General features: G+C 37.9%; 1 protein-coding gene across 2 annotated transcripts in view; it reads right to left on the bottom strand.

Moving 5' to 3' along the window:
- Positions 1-343: 343 nt before the first annotated feature.
- The window catches only part of LOC138703430 (gastrin/cholecystokinin type B receptor-like), a 206,350-nt gene continuing 195,486 nt past the window's right edge, over positions 344-11,207 (bottom strand). For both annotated transcript variants that reach the window (XM_069831281.1, XM_069831282.1), the window contains exon 8: positions 344-4,932. The gene's annotated coding sequence lies outside the window, so the exon portion shown is untranslated. The remainder of the gene's footprint in view (positions 4,933-11,207) is intronic.

Below are 11,207 nucleotides of genomic sequence, written 5' to 3'. Positions count from 1 at the left end.
TAGGTTTTATCTTTCGTAGCGTCCTGACATAAGCTTCAAGGTTAGAGTTTGAATCCTGAAACTCCAAGATATACTAACCGATAATTTTTTTAACTTGTTTGGGAACGAAAATGCGCTGCCTGGTGACAAGTAGACCTCGGATTTTTTAGACTCGTTTAGCGTAGGTTGAAAAATACGTTCTTTAACGCACACAGTTTTAGGCAATATCATTGCTCGAAAGTTTCTCGTGTTGTATACATTTAAGGATTTTAATATAAAATTGTTACAAACCTATCCTAATTGAGCCTAAAAATCCGAGGTATACTAATAAGGATTAAGGCACTTTAAATTACAGTCACTGGTGTTTACCTTGAGATCAATTTATTTTCAATTTAACGATTTTATAAGTCAAAAACATCTACACATACATTCACACGCAACGAACATTGGGTACATTTCGGTTTTTGTATTCACTCTTGGAGGGAAAGCAAGTACATGTATAAAACAAGAGGAAAACAACTGAGATGGCCGCCTACATTGATGCCCGATTATTCGTACGAAACACAGTATGGTCCCTTACAGAAAAAAAAAAAGTTTTCACATTTCAAATTGTCTTGAGTGTGAAACGTACTAAAATCACAAGAACACCTTGTGCTACATCTTCATGACAAGTGAAGAATGAATTATTGAGTCTTCTAGTTTCAATGATATCAGCTAATAGCAAATATGTATATAGTTCCTGTACAGTAATGAGTTTCTGAATATGAATTACGTATTATTTGATTTATACTGGCATTCTTCGGTAACAATACCTGAAAATTATTTGAAACTAAATGACTCAAAAGATTTATTTTGTCATTCATTTCATTCATTTTTGCACTTATAATTCTTACAATAGAAGATATTGAACCATAACTTATACTAAAAATATGCACACGAACATACTTTTATGTACAAAAATCCACTTGTAATCTTCTGTTTCCATTTGAGCGAAGTTGAGTCAGTCTTTGAAGAGAGAGCTAACTCTTCCTATTCTAAATAACCTAAAGAATTGCTGGTAATGTTTACTTTTTACACAAATCTTGGGACGGTTTGTTTTGTTGGCACCACTGACACATTATTTCCTCTGTTGTCAAAAACTTTTATTGTTCAGTTTTTTTTGTGAACTGAAAGTCAAGCATAGAAAGTATAAACTCTAAAATACACCTCCAATATTTGAGAGTTTATTCCTCATTAGCTAGTAGAATTTTAACGAGACATTGTAATGATATTTCTCGTTGGTGAAGTATATGATTAGCATATCATGTCACTGATAAGATACTGCTTACTTGCATGCGTGTATTCTTTCGATATTTGAACAAGTACAATTTTCTAGTAGTTCTTAAAAAGTAATGAAAAATGTTAGCGAGATTCGTGCTGTTTTGTGTCACTGTTGGTAAATGTTTGATTTCTTTGAACTCTCCATCTATCGTTTAGTCTGTCCACATGATTCACAGAATAGTATTCTAAATAATTTCATATTTGTCTTATAATAAGGCTTTTAATATGTATCGTAAAATTGATTGGCGGTAAAAGTAACTGGATCATTATCTAAATGCATTAATTACCATATTAAGCGTTATACCGGTAATTATTACACATTTATTCTGTATAAATATGTGAACCAACGTATTTTCACAGTCTAGTATGTACAGGGACATCATTTTATTTTTACTAACATTTCTGCCTATACCTTTGAATCAACGGTTGCTAACCCCTTCCATGACTGGAGTTCGATGGCGTAATATACAAACAAATCACTTTACTAGGTATAGGAGGGAAGAAAAGTAGTTCATCCATTTACGTAAACTATGAAATATCACGCTTTTGAGTTTGATAATTTTCATTAGGTTTTTGTTTAATCAGAATACAGTACAGTATTAACAATGAGTGTTTTTACTCACGAACTGAGCTGTCCATGCGGACGTATTCATTATGCAGTGTATATTATACTGTCTACAGCACATTAGCGTACACTATAGAGAATGAAGTTAAATTGAAAAATAATCATAATATGGATATTTAAACACATTTTTCAAAATGGTGGCGGTTCATTTCGATTAATGTATGTAATTCCAATTACCAGTTTCGTCCTTCGTACTAGTAGGCCTAACTCATTTTAAAATAATTCTGTACCTACTCTATAAAAGAGTACCTTACGTACTGTAAATTCAATCTTCACTTCTGCTCGATCCGAAAAGATAAAATTACTCAGATATGCTATCTACTGTCCGTCCAAGTGATTATGTCGCAGGATCGTAGAAAGGAGGGAAATCACGTGACAGTTAATTACTTAACGAGGCCTGTTATTTAAGTTATTTTAAACAGTTGTATGGGTATAATATTACGTATATGTCCAATTCCTAACAGAAATTAATGTTCTCAGAAAAGAGCTAAGACAGCCCAGCCACTAGCCTTTACCGAGAGGCGAATAGAAGCTGGTGGGGAAAACCGGAATGCGACGTAGCAAATGGACGACAGTACCTTTGCGAAAATGATGCAATATTGAAAGCTCTTTCGTCATTGGGAAACGCGAACATATTTTTGGAACGTACTGTGACGGTAAGGCTACTCTGACTTGGATCTGTGTGGAAGACGGTTGAACTTCATTCGTAGAAGGGGTGGGAATGAAGTACATTAAAAAACTCAGGTACAATAAAAATTGAAGTAAAAATAAAATGATGTCCCTGTACAGTCACGAAGCTTGAGTTGTGAGGGTGCTAGGAACAGTAGACTGTGCCGGTATTATTTCGCATTGTCTGTAATGAGGCGATATTAGCAATCATAGTGGTTAGCAACTATCAATGGATGCATATTTACTACGTATTGAGCTTCGTGACTGTATATACTAGACTGTGGTATTTCTTTTGTGCTACGTTGTTTAAAGCTGGTAAGTATGAAAAACTTCTTTTCTTATGGATCTCTAATGTTAACCATAGTTTGTGTCTAATAATAATTGGAACGCATTTTAAAAAGCCAATGTAAAGTGATCTTGTCTATTGCATTAAGCATTTATCTCTATTTCGTCATGCTTTTTTAAATATTGTAAGGCTACCCCGGTAAGAAATTTTTCAACAATCTCAGCAACTAGAATTATACATTGTATTACAATGTTCTCAAGTTTCTTGCCGTGAATTCGTTATTGTAGCAAACAAAAAGCTTAATTTTCTGGGAAATAATATATTACTTATTGTAAGTCCCGATAATTTAAACAGAAATCTTTTCATATCATATTTTTAATTAACGAATTTATCTCATTCCGAGGCAACTTTATGCCTAAGAAAGTTTTATACTCTCTACTTTCTACTTCAGAACATACTTGATTCACCACTCGTTTAAAATGTACATATTGTGTTTGGCTACATTCTTCATTGTTCATACATAACTTTCTTCAATTGTTCTTATAACTACTATGAAGCAATTATGAAAATACTTTCGCTCACTCGTTCATCAAAGCTGAAGAGAGTAACAACATTACAAATATCAGTTTTTCTCACTTCTATTATACTTTCACTTGTCCCCTGCGGTGGATGAGTGGTCAAACCTTCACCCTGTCATTTAGGCGGTTAGGGTTCGAGTCCCGGTCGGACCTGGGATTTTTCAATGTTATTTGTGGCGGACAAGGTCGCAGTTGGGATTTTTCTCGGGATTCTCTCGTTTCCCCCATTTCTTCATTAAGTCATCATTCCATAGCATTCCTCGAACGTCGGCTGGCGAACGAACGAAGGAGCATGAGTGGTGTTTCCTGCTTGAAACCTGGGTACGCAGCGAACTTCAGTGTAGTCAGCCGGTGTGGGTTTGTAAATACGCCTAGCTTGAGGGTTAGCGCAATAGATCATGAAAGCTCTCAGTATCCCCCTCCCGAAGTTCAATTCTATTTAAATTGAATTAAAATTCCACTTAATATTCTCTTTCGAATATATGTTGGTTATAATTATACTCGTATAATTGTATCCGTGTTGTCCACACTTGTAGAGTAACTGTTAGCGCGTCTCACCGCGAAATCAGGTGGCGCGGGTTCGAATCCCAGTCGGGACAAGTTACCTCGAGGTTTTTTCCGAGGTTTTCCCCTCAACCCACTATGAGTAAATGCTGGGTAACTATTGGTGCTGGACCCCGGATTCATTTCACCGGCATTATCATCTTCATTTCACTCAGACGCTAAATAACCTAGATGTTCATACAGCGTCGTGAAATAACCCTCCTATCATGTTATTGTCATCAGCTGGTATACGAGATTTACACTGGGAAATCCACACCAGCCATCATTATTGAATTCTAGTTTGACACTTTTTGCAGCTGGCTTCTATAGGCTTCTATATGTTCAATTAAAGCCACACTTATTGTCTCTTATCTCTGTGAGATAATATCGCAGTTATTTGTTATAGTATTTTCTTAGGCAAGAATTGTGTGTTCATATCGTAAATTATAAATCAGTTCCATTTAATTCCGAGTCAGAACGTAGGCCTACAGCCGCTGTCTTTGGTAGCATAAGTACACTACTTAATGTACATTTAATTTTGCATAACTACAAGAAAATGCAGAAACTTGATTTAAAAAGTAGTTAAATTGTCTTTCATTGTTGCTTACCGCTGATAGCATGCGATGTTTCGACATGAAATCAGTTTATGGAACAGACAGACGCTTGACATTCTCCACAAATATTAAGTAAAGCAATGCTATGCGTCTGTCAAGAGGTAACGGGCTGAATTGTACTGTGCTAATTCGATTCTGGAAAGACGTAAGCAGTTTCAGACTGGCTCGCTGTCTTCCTTTGTGTCGTCCACGTTGTTCCAGCAGTCCTTGTTGCTGAACTCGACAGCTGGCACGAAGTCCTCAGGGTAGTGTTGCATATCACTAGTCGCGCAGTAGCTGCGCCGGTTCTGCTGCGTCATCGAGGTTGACCTCCGTGACCTGCGTGTCAATGAAAAATAACGAAATGTACTCCAGTCATGTCATTGTACTTATCCCCTGACTCGTATATTAGAAAGGGTTGAAAAAGTAAAAAAAAATTACCAAATGAACAATAACTGTAATAGCTGTAAATTAAGCACAGTAAAATAAAATAGAATGCATATACAATGGTGGTTCAAAATTGATCCGAATTTCATTTTTTCTATTATCTTGATTACACACCTTTTAACACTGTATCACTTCGGAATATGTATGATAAGAACTTTCTTGTGTTAAATATTATTAACGTAGATGACGTAGATGACTGATAATAGATCGAAACATGTTAACAAGGTATGTTAATAATATTTAACACAAGAAAGTTCTTATCATACATATTCATTTTTTCCTTAGATTAAAATAATATTTCGGTGGCCCAGAACCAGACTGTTCCAAGTCCATTTTAATATATATATATATATATATATATTTTCAGGACAGCTATTTTAAGCTCCTAACATTCAAAGCTTCATGAAACAATTTGGAATAGCTTTATAGTAACCTTATGGAGAGGAATATTTACAATTTTGTACGATTCATATATGCAGACAAGAACTGGAACACAATGAAACACAGATTTATGTCTTATAAAAATTTGGACTTAGAACAGTCTGGTTCTCAGCCATCGATTTATATTCATAATATTTCTAGATAGGTTTTTTTTATTTATTCTTTACTATTCCAGATTTATTAATTTGTCCTGCAGCTCAGTTGGTAGAGCAGCTGGCTACGGACTGGAAGGTCCGGGGTTCGATCCCAGGTGGTGACAGGATTTTTTCTCGTTACCAAACTTTCAGAACGGCCCCGAGGTTCACTCAGCCTCCTATTAAATTGAGTACCGGGTCTTTCCCGGGGGTAAAAGGCGGTCAGAGCGTGGTGCCGACCACACCACCTCATTCTAGTGCCGAGGTCATGGAAAGCATGGGGCTCTACCTCCATGCCCCCCAAGTGCCTTCATGGCATGTTACGGGGATACCTTTACCTTTTTTTTACCTGCAGAATAATATCTGTAATATTGACAATACATATTTGAGGAGAAAAATTCGCTCCGGCGTCGGGGATCGAACACGGGTCCTTGGTTCTACGTACCAAGCGCTCTGACCACTGAGCTACGCCGAATTCAATCCACAGTACCGGACCGAATCCTCCTCCTCCTTCAATGTTTCGGTCCGATACTGTGGATTGAATTCGGCGTAGCTCAGTGGTCAGAGCGCTTGGTACGTAGAACCAAGGACCCGTGTTCGATCCCCGGTGCCGGAGCGAATTTTTCTCCTCAAATATTAATTATTCTTTACTAGTATTTTCTAAGATACACTGTGACTGGAATGTTGTTGCACAGCGAATTATCATTCGTTCCACGCTGAGAAACAATCAGTAATGTTGAAATTCATTCGCACGTTGGAAGGAAAGTCAGTAAGTTACAATTTGGAATAGTGGCATATATTTTTTAAAGAGACGCCTGAAACCATCACAATCAGATGCAACTATTTTCGGTGTGCGTACAAGCGAAACGAAGAAGCAGCAGTTGCAAGATGGCAGTTCCCTGTACCCCTGCACGAGAGTAACATTGGCGCCTTAACCGAAGCATTGATGCACTCTTTGTCTCCGGGTGGTAATGATGCACCCAAGACTCATCACCCGTCACTATACAGGCTAGCATATCGTCCCCTTCATCCTGTCTGCTCGGATCAGGTCGTCAACGTATTGCACATTTGCCCCCGTAACAATCCCCACAGCCACCGGCGTGGCTCAGTCGTTCGAGGTTGTCCCCAACTGTAAGGTGAATGCCAGGTAATCTAAGGCGAATCCTCGGCCTCATCTCGCCAAATATCATCTCGCTATCACCAATCTCATCGACGCAAATAACCTAGTAGGTGATACAGAGTCGTTAAATAACCAACTAAAAAAACAATCCCCACCGGCCGACTGACATTTTGTTCGATATTTGTCCACCCTTCAGAAAAGTTCTGCATCGAATTGTAGCTTGATGTGACAGGCAGTGCTTACCATACATGGGCAGCATTTATTTATGAGTATTCTTTGATATCAGATATTTCCTCCAGAAAAATCTCACAGTTAAACGCTACTCGACATTGGTATTCTCGTGGATAGATGCCGCCATTTTGCAACTGCTGCTTCTTTGTTTCACTTGTGCTCATATATGTCATCTTAGCATCTAGACAATACTGTCATCTAACATTGATAGCTCCAGGCGCCTCGTTAATAAATGTAGGCTACTTCGATATGTAAATTACCGATTTGCCTGTGTAGAAGAATTTTACCACATTTCCAAGACGCCTGTATATCTCTTTCGGTAGCCTTCGAGTGATGTAAGTAATATAATGAAGGGCGGACTATAGTTCTTAACTTCTCATTTGCTGTGTATGTCGCGACATTTATATCGAACCAATTTAACGCGTTGAAGAACTTAATTTGAGAAAACCGACCTACGAATAAGGTTCATTAATTGGTCATTAAATTAATTATCAGAGTTAGTAGCACAGAGAAATTATTCATCAAAACCTAAAATTTTCAAAAGTTGTGGGAGATAAATGCCCAGAAATTTGATAGAAGAAATACAACACGAGGATTTGAACTTTGTTTCCCTCTCCAGCGCCACAACCAAGAAGGTCAGGATTTCCTTAATTACATTGCGATAACCGAAGAGACTTGGAACAGTATGCCAATATACTTCAGAAATCAAGATTGCGTGCAACGAATGGAATCATCCAGTTTCGCCCTCGCCTGAGTAGAATATATCGCTACTATTCTTTATTGAATGTGGAAGGGCCGATGTTATTCGATTTTCTTTTAGGTCGACAAAGAATAAATGCAGATCTAGGTACTACAGTAGTATTTTGAAAGGAAAATTGAAAGAAAAAGTAAATCTGTCTAAAGTCGTCCTCTTCATCTCTCAAAACTACAAAAAAATATCGTTACTGGGAAGTGTTCCTATATCTTCCATATAGTCCTGATTTATCCCTAATGCGAACGACTAAAATCTCGACCGCTGAAGAATATTGGAGAAAAACATTTCCAGTGATTGGATGACCTGGTGTTGAAAGAAATGCAAAAATGGTTGCACAACCAAAAACAAAAAAGAAAGCTGCTTCGTCGCTGGCAAAAGTGAATCGGTAAGTTGAGCTACTATTTTGAAAAATAATCAGATTTTGGATTGTTGTGCATTATGCAATGCCCACAAATTAATGAAGTGTGGATCAAATCTGAGTCCTGTATGTGTTTAATATTGTCAGTTGAACCTATTAAAAATGTCAATCATTGTACAACTGAATGTAAGATAACCGCTGGTATCTGGGTATATTCCTGGTATATCCGATAGATGAACGTTTTCCTGATAGATTTGCTGGCATCCGAAGGATGGTCATGGTGAGTCATCGCTGAGGTATCTTCGGAACTGAAAAGCCAATTGTAGAGTTTCCCATTCATCTCTCATCATTTACTTACAAATGGCTTTTAGAGAACCAGAAGGTCCATTGCCGTCCTCATATAAGCCCGGCGTCGGTCCCTATTCCGAGCAAAATTATCCAGTTCCTACCATCATATGCCACGTCCCTCAAATCCATTTTAATATTATCCTCCCATCTACGTCTCGGCCTCTCCAATGGTCTTTTTTCCTCAGGTGTTCCAACTAACACTCTATATGATTTCTGGATTCGCCCGTACGTGCTACATGCCCTGCCCTGATTTAATGTTTTATCAATTATGTCAGCTGAAGAATACAATGCGTGCAGTTCTGCGTTGTGTAACTTTCTCCATTCTCCTGTACCTTCATCCCTCTTAGCCCCAAATATCTTTCTAAGCACCTTATTCTCGAACACCCTTAATCTCTGTTCCTCTCTGAAAGTGAGAGTCCAAGTTTCACGACTATACAGAACAACCGGTAATATAACTGTTTTATAAATTCTAACTTTCATTTTTTTAAGCTGACTGGGTGACAAAATCTTCTCAACCGAATAATAGCAGGCATTTCTTATATTTATTTTGCGTTAGTTTCCTCTCGAGTGTCATTTATATTTGTTACTGTTGCTCCAAGATGTTTGAATTTTTCCACCTCTTAGAAAGGATAAACTTTGCTGTATTCGCGCCAAAGAATGAGTCCCATTCCGAGCTGGAGGACCAACCCTTATCGGCTGTCCACGCCTGCTTATTCAATATATTCGTAGCTACCCTCTATATCTGGAGGCCGTCTCCCCTACCTTGTGAAAATTATAGGTACAAGAGATCTTCCTAAATTATCTACATACAGAATTACAAATCTGGCTTTCAGGTAAAGCTCCCTGTGAAGCAGACTTAAATAATTTGAAGGGAAACATTTGTACGGGGTCGGGTATCGATCTCGGGACCATCGCTTAGAGCACGAATGCTCTACCGACTGAGCTACCCAGGAACTACACCCGACACGGTCCCAATTTTCCCCCTTTATATTCACACAACTCAAGTGGGCTGACAAGATGCCAGAAACCCAACTTTGACGGTGTCGGGTCTAGTTCCTTTGTAGCTCAGTTGGTAGAGCAGTAGTGAGCTAAACGAAGGGTCCCGGGATCGATACCCGGTCCCGGAACAATTTTCCCCCTTGAAATTATAAATACAGAATTGTTAATTTATATAAATCTAATGAAGGGAGCTTTCTTAAGTTGGGAAACTAAGAAGTATGATTTGTCTATACTTTCTTTACGTTAAACAATATTTTAATTCAAACGGAATTAAAATTTTAAGTAACGAATTTTAATAATGATTTTTATTAATACCGGTACTTAAATTCTCTGAAAACGCGCTGTAATGAAGAATATAACACAGTGATTTTAAGTGAATGGTATGAGTTAGATACACATACGAAACTAGGGAAACAATCCAGCATGGCATACCATTAATGAGATTGATAAAATGTGAATTTAATATATATTCATATAAGCCAGCGCCGGGCATGAGGACGACTCAGTTTAGCCGGTCACAGCTGCGCTCGCTCTGCAAGGCACTTCAATTCCAAGTCGGAGCAAAACGCTCATGCAGTGGGGGACTGGCATAGCGGATTTCCCTGCATTAATATAACGAGCCACGGTTATTCTATCCATTCAGTCTGTACTTTATAAGGATATTACATCAATCCATTGTACAGGACAGACTTTAAAACACTCTTATTAATTAACGAAATAAACTTCGCTCTATGTACACACACATACACACACAAATCATTAGGCTTATTTACACAATCTATATGCACAATGCTATAACAATTACACAAGAAATAAATTAGTAATAAAAACTCTCTCACACTTTCCTTTTCCATGAATAAACTGTTGTAACAAAATCGTACTTCTGTCAATCTGAAATCAATAAATATTTTCTATTGCAACAAAAACTATTTGAAACTCGTATGACTTGAGGCTTTCCTGGCGTTTCATATGGAATAACTCTTCTCGGGTTCTCAGCCAGGTGAGTTGTAGATTAGATTCCAAGCTTTCGACGGCTAGCTCTGCCATCTTCTTCATCCCTTCATCTCCATCTCACCTGGCTGAGAACCCGAGAAGAGTTATTCTATTTGAAACTCAATAACCAAAATAACTATGTGATTGTTTTTCTAGAATTATGAGGCCGTTTCATTTGCAGGAGCCGTTCAATGTTTCGAACAAATGAATTAACCATGTTCAATCTCAAAATGTAATTTAGATCTTCGTCTGACATACAGCTTCTCAGGCGGATGCATCTTCGAAGTTCGCCGTTTGCTACAGAGTCAACCACCGCCCTGACAATAGGTGACGTACAGTATGCATATATCACAGCGCTAGGGAGAATTGCTTTTTAAAGTAAACAGCGCTCATTTCTCTGGATCACGTAACGTGCCCAGCCCTGATAAGTTCACCATCCATGCCAAATAGTTTATTTTATTTTTGCTCGACAGTTCTACAATACGCTCATTATATGTGACGTAACTGTATCTTAATGACATACATTAAAGTACTGATAGTCATTATGTTATTGCAACTATCGATTTCCAACGAAGCATAATTGAGCAGTATTGAATAAAATCATATGCGCAACAATGCGCAAACCTTGAGAGTACCAATCAAAAATGGAAGGCGCGAGTTTTGAAAGTGGCGTTGATCGAATCACTCAAACATTAACTCAACTTCAAGCATTCTACTGGGAATCATTTCGCAGATAAATTTCACAACTACACAATCAACGACATGTATTTCAAATAAAATAAATTCTAT

This window comes from Periplaneta americana, chromosome 7 (assembly GCF_040183065.1).
Source record: "Periplaneta americana isolate PAMFEO1 chromosome 7, P.americana_PAMFEO1_priV1, whole genome shotgun sequence".
NCBI lineage: Eukaryota > Metazoa > Arthropoda > Insecta > Blattodea > Blattidae > Periplaneta > Periplaneta americana.
Note: the sequence above shows the minus strand (reverse complement) of the source record. Positions and strands in the feature narration are given on the sequence as shown.